Source organism: Salvelinus sp. IW2-2015, linkage group LG35 (genome assembly GCF_002910315.2).
Source record: "Salvelinus sp. IW2-2015 linkage group LG35, ASM291031v2, whole genome shotgun sequence".
Classification (NCBI taxonomy): Eukaryota; Metazoa; Chordata; class Actinopteri; order Salmoniformes; family Salmonidae; genus Salvelinus; species Salvelinus sp. IW2-2015.
The window spans coordinates 36,141-42,869 of NC_036874.1; the positions used below are offsets into that span (position 1 = coordinate 36,141).

General features: G+C 44.0%; 1 pseudogene; it reads left to right on the forward strand.

The window, feature by feature from the left end:
* Window positions 1–798: 798 nt before the first annotated feature.
* LOC111958583 (toll-like receptor 13) lies at window positions 799–3,215 on the forward strand (annotated as a pseudogene).
* Window positions 3,216–6,729: the final 3,514 nt, after the last annotated feature.

The window sequence follows — 6,729 nt, forward strand, 5'->3', positions numbered from 1 at the left end:
TGTGCCACTCAGGAGCACCATTTAAGAATGATGGAGGCCACTGTGTTCTTGTGGGCCTTCAATGCTGCAGAAATGTTTTGGTACCCTTCCCCAGATCTGTGCCTCAACCCAATTCTGTCTTGGAGCTCTACGGACAATTCTTATACGACCTCATGGATGGATTTTGCTCTGACATGCACTGTAAACGGTGGGACCATATATAGACAGGTGTGTGCCTTTCCAAATCATATCCAATCAATTGAATTTACCACACGTGGACTCCAATCAAGTTGTAGAAACATCTCAAGAATGATCACTGGAAACAAGATGCACTTGAACTCAATTATCGAGTCTCATAGCAAAGGGTCTGAATACTTACGCAAATAAGGTATCAGTTTTTTATTTGTAATACATTTGCAAAAATGTCTAAACCTGTTTTTGCTTTGTCATTATGCGATATTGTGTGTAGATTGATGAGGAACATGTGTTATTTAACCCATTTTAGAATAAGGCTGTAACATAACAAAATGTGGAAAAAGTCAAGGGGTCTGAATACTTTCAGAACCCACTGTGATTCTATGTTCTGGCCAATGATTATAATGGTGATTCTGATCCAACCATAAAGTTATACATTGTGCCTCTGGCCTGAGAGGATGGAAGATCAATGTAGCTAGATGTAGTAGGCTAATATTAACAAGCTGGCTAATCGTTGCCCATGAAGGGAAGTTAGGCTAGCGAGCAAGCATTTTAGCCAGCCTATAGGACAACAACAACTAAAAGCGTGTACTGTATGACAAAGTCATAGACTGTTTCGGCAACATGAAAGAGGAAGATGGCATTGGTGTGTCTACAAGTAGGGTGAGTCAACATGTTTTTTCCTACTTACGCACGCACACACACACAGATTAAGTTGATTAGACTAAATTGTTTTTGGAATCTTTTAGTTGTCACTGTATTAGACTAAGCGAGTTGATGATGTTGAAATGGTGCTGGAATAGTAGAGGCAGCTCCTGTTTTCTTTGTGACTTGCGGTAACTCTCCGCTGTTCTAAATCAATAGTTGTATAGTAGTCGAAAACATTAACTTGTTTGACCATGCTGTAGGTGATGTTACTGTACATGCAATATGCTTTGTGGACTTCACTGGACAGAGGTTGCTATCCGGGGGGGAAAAAATAAAAAGTTTGGTGGAATTTATTCTGCCACTGTCTTCTTATTGTCTCGGCCTTAGGCCTATATATCACGGTGTCAAGGCATATGAACTAACAGGTTACAGGGCAAACAACGCAATTATCACAACACATACAGTGGGGCAAAAAAGTATTTAGTCAGCCACCAATTGTGCACTCTCTCTCCTTCTCATTACTGTGACTATCTCTTTCTTCACCCCTCTCTATCTCTCCCTCTCTATCTCTCCCCCTCTATCCCTCCCTCCCTCCTCCCTCCCTCCCTCCTCCCTCCTCCTCCCTCCCTCCTCCCTCCCTCCCTCCCTCCTCCTCCTCCCTCCCTCCAGTCCATGTTTACAGACCTGGTGTCTCTACGTGTGTTGAGGCTGTACAGTGAGAGCCCTCTGATCCTGTTGGAGGGGGTCTTCATTCCCCTGTTGTCTCTCTCCACGCTGGTCTTTGACCAGGTCGACTTCCGCTGTGACTGTTCCAACGGCTGGCTTCTGGACTGGGCCGACAATCTCGTAAAACCAGGTAGAACAAGTCAGGTCCAACTAAGCTCGGATCTGCTGGTAACTTATAGATTTTTAATCAATAACAGGTAACAGGTTTTTACTAGGGATCATGTATTTATGTTTGATGATTTCTGGTCTTTAACGGGTGCTCTGAACAACAAATTATATTGATTAGAATCTTTCAACAACAGACAATTTATCGATTTTTGATAATTTACTTTAAGAGGTGGTGTTGACTAGGGTTGATACAGTATATTGATTACAGATGATTAATGATTGATTGTTATGGATTCAGGTGGTGCTCCTGCAGCGACAGCGTGCATCTGGCACTACCAGCGACTCAACTTCCTGTCCACCATGGAGCGCCTCTGCCAGACCGAAGACGACTTCCTGTCATACGTCTCCACAATGGCCGCTGTGTGCACCCTACTGTGCTTGGCGCTAGGATACCGCTTCCCTCGCTGGCCCTGTGTCGTTCTATTCTTTCGTCTGAGAGGATGGGTGGAGCGACGTGTGGGGAAGAGGTGGTGGAGGAAGAGGAGGATGGGGTACAGTGGGAGGAGCTGATGGAGGGAGAGGAGAAGGAGGAAGAGGTGAGGTATGATGCGTTTGTGTCGTTCAGCAGTCGTGTGAGGCGTGGGTACTGGAGAGATGCGCCCGATGCTAGAGGAGGAGGGGGAGCCACGACTACGACTATGTCTGCACCACCGAGACTTTGAGGTGTGTGTGTTGTGCGCACGTGCTTCGACATGCAGTGTGTGAGAATGGAGAATATGGTGCTATAATGGTACAACCACAAATACATTAGATTAGATTGATAAACAGCACCCAGCCTGTTGTGTCCTGTCCTGTCCCAGGTAGGGAAGGGCATCGTGGATAACATCGCTGGAACATCTACTGCAGCAGGAGGACGGTGTGTGTGTTGACCGACGCTACCTGAGGAGTGACTGGTGTGGCCTGGAGATGAGAGTGGCTACACACCGCCTGTTGTCTGAGCACAGCCACAGACTCTCCTCATCTTCCTAGAACCCATCTCCCCCTTCGAGCTGTCCGCCTTCCACAGGTAACACACACACCAACTCATCTCCTGATGGACTGAACTTAGAATGGAATACATTGTATATGAACAGAAATGATATGAACAGTAATGATGAACAGTAACGATATGAAACAGTGTGATATGATGTACTGGGTGTTTGTGTTGCAGGCTGGCTAAGCTGGCAGAACCCGGACCTACCTGGACTGGCCCAGGATGAGGACGAGAGGGTAACGTTCTGGGAGCGTTTACGACGAAACATCGCAGAGAGAGACGCAGACGAACTGGTGAGAGAGGGGTCAGATCAGACATTGCACCATTTGTCCTGCTGTTCTCATGAAAGTAATCTATTTCTATCTGAAGTGTAACCACTCCACTGTAATAGTAACTTTGTAACTCAGTTACACAGAAGGTCAACCTGACCCTAGTACTGTTACAGTATATACCATACTGTATGTGTTTTCAAATGTCCTTTCATTCTACGTTCATTTTGCAGCATGATCCTCCGGAAGCATCCTGAAGTCATCTGCATGTTCCCTGCGATGTTCTACATTCTACGTTTGAGAGATAGTGTTAGCTACTGATCTCAGATAAGGGTGACGTCAAGGGACTCCTTTCTGGACTTTTTTTTGCATAATATTTTGACATTGATTCTTTGCCTTTCTATCAGACGCTCTTATCCAGAGCGACTTACAGGGTTATGTGCCTTGCTCAAGGGCACGTTGGCATATGTTTCACTTAGTTGGCTCTGGGATTCGAACCAGTAACCGAAGGCCCAATGCTCTTAAACGCTAGGCTACCTTTCCTTCGTCTCCATTCTTTCATTCACTGATTGTTCAATTAACTGTTCTTGGATCTGTGCTGTGTGTATTTGAACACAAAGCAACATTAATATGCTAAACATTCTCCCATGGAAACAACACATTTCAATTGGTTAGATATTGTTTCCAGTATATGACCATTTGTTTTTAATAAATGCTGCACTCTGTAACTCATTGATGCAATGTGATTTTACAGTAGCTTTATAGTGCAACACTCCTCCCATCTAAAGCAGAGACCCACATAGTATAGCTGCTGTCTCAGCTATACTGACTAAAATGTGTGTGTGTGTGCATGCTTGCAAGAGTCCTTGTCTGTGTGTGTGTGTGTTTGAAAGTGGTGTATGCCCTCTCCTCAGTAAGTACCAGGGCCTGTTCGTTCTAACCCTCTGCAGCAGAAGGACAGTGTGTCTTCTCATCACGAGACATCCATTGCTACAGGCTGAGAGATGAGGGTTAATAAGCCATTCTGGTCTGTGTGATAGCTTGCTGACTAATCATGCTGATGATGCATTTCTACAGCTTTGCATGAATAAATGGGGGATGTGTCTTTTTAAGATTTGGAATAGTCTAAACCTTCAGACAAAGCCCTGTGTGTGTTTCATTTTCAAATACAAAAGATAATAGAGTAGTGTTGGACAAATGTTTTTGTAGTTATATCCTCATCGCTCTGTTTGCTCAATTATTAAACTGACATTCAACTGCAATGGAATTAAACTGTGCATTCCTGTGAGTGTGTGAGCATGAATGGATACGTGCATGATGTCACATCAAACCCCTCACTCAGTGGAGTTGGATTCAGACTCCTCTGTGTTCCATTAGTTGTGATGTTAATGTCAGAATTTGTTTGACTAGGAGAGGAGATGCCACTCATGCCAGAGGGTGGGAATAATTTGCTTCCCTTTGACTCTGGTCAAAATGAGAGACTCACGTAACTACACTCACAGTAAATCTGACTTTATAACACTGATGTTAGATTTGAATCAATACAGACTCATATCAATAGAATATTCTAAATGCAAGCCAAAGGGTGAAACATGCAATACACAATCCCTCATTTCTGCTGATGATGAAGTTGATGTGTCCCGCCAAAGCGAAGTAAACCAGAAGAGCTGTTCTGAGAGGTTTTAGCATAGCATAGCGACTTTTTACATTCATATGGCAGCCAGACAGGAAACCTGAGTGTTACATCAGCTGATATTGCATCAATGAGATCCTCACTCTACGTTAATATGGTGGTCTATTTAGTCCACCAGGTTCTGCACACACTTCCATGATGGCTGCCAAACCAAGCTATGCGCTGGTGTTCTTGTGACGTACAGTACTATTGCTGTAACATGTCTGTTTTCTGCTTACCCACCAGCCACCACAGCCTCCACCTGTTAGGTTCTGTGTTTCCTTCCTGCAGGGTGATTGGTATAGCACACCTTGCTCTCTGGCTGTAATTAATATTAGCTTAATATTATGCATGCTCTAGCAGTGAGCTACCCCGAAGGAGCAGAGCCTAACGCCTAGCCTAACGTATTGTAATCTTTAATAATAAATAGTTAAATGAACACGTGTGGTTTCCTGTCTGAAGGAGAGTGTTGTTCAGTGTTGTATAAATCCAATAATCACGTCATGGAAAGAAACCAGTGGTCAGTGTGGGGTCATTTAGCTTACACTATTACAGACACCTTAACCTTGAAGTGGACGGAAAGGACGCCATGACATGAGAAACATTTACAAGAGATGAGGGGGGGGCTTGATTTTTATGAAGAGGAGGTGAGTATAAGAGCGGAAAGGGAGAGAAAAGCTTACCTTCACACATATCACCTCAACACACTCACCACCTCAGCCACCGGCAGCAGTGTCCAGGTGAGTTAATCATTCTAATCTACCTCCATATTTCTCTATAAGTTGAATAACATATCTATTTTATCTCCCTCTGTTTAATGTTTCGATCTCCTGTCCTCCCGTCTCTTTCTCTCCTCCTCTGTAACACTTGCTGTTTTTCCTCAATGCTGTATTTGACCTGATTTGGTTGTAGTATTTTTATCTACGTATTTATATGATTTTTCATTTCAATAACCTCTCCCCTGAGTCTGACTTGTATTCTGTTGTTCCCATTAGAACACAACCTCTTCTCCATGCTTTCTTCCTGTTTCTCTCTGTCAGTGATGGAGTCAGCCATTGATGTACTCGTGTCCCAGTTCAAGGCGTTTGCTGGAAGTGATGGATCCTCAGACACACTGAGCAGAGATGAGTTCCAGAGCCTGGTCAAAACACAACTCCCCACTTCGTTAAGGTAATTACATGTTAATTATACTGTGGTAACGTTTGAGTAATACTATAATAACCAGTGATCACCATCCCCTGCCCTGGTGGGCAGGCTTTATTCCAGTCCAGCTATAATACAACTGATTCGTTGATGATTAGTGCTGGGCTGTAACAAAAGCGTCCACCCTTTAGCTCTCCAGGAGCGGGGTTGGTGAGCCACAACATCAGCTTGTGGTCCACTTCATTTCCTCTAGATGGAGACATAGACAGCACAGATGCCTCTTGTCCTTCCAACCTCTGCCTCCTGTGGTATATCAGTATGGCCATGCTAAAATAGACATTTGCATTTGTGCTTGTAAAGTGCTGTTCCGCCATCCTTTCTAGAATGGCCAATAGTGACACCCAGCAAATAGCTTAATTTCCTTGTTTCCCTTCTGATGACCTCAGATGGTAGAAAGGTTTCTTCTCGTCACATGGCTTTTCTGACAAGTATAATCAGATCAGTCAGTGTGGTTCTGAATCTGAGGAGAAGAGGAAAGGAAGCCTCTTAATTAGTGTTCTGACGGCCCTTATTGCCCCCTGTGAACGCTGGTGACCCAGCTGTCATCGACCGACTCATGGACTCAATTGACGAGAACAACGACGGAGAGCTCACCTTCCTGGAGTTCTGGCAGCTGATTGGACGACTAGCAAATCAACGCGGCGGCTTTATCCAATGGATGTCTCATGTCTTGTTCTGTTACTACCATATAATTACAATGATAACTTATTCTAATGGTATGGTTATCCCCATGTTGTGTTTCTAAATTGTCAAGTGTTTGCTAATGCTATGGAGGATTTGTCCAGCAAAATAAAAACATGGATGAATCATACAACTATTGTATCTATGCCTACCTGACTTTACTCACTCTCTCCCTTTCTTTCTCTCTCCTCTCTCTCCCTTTCTGTCGCAGTCAG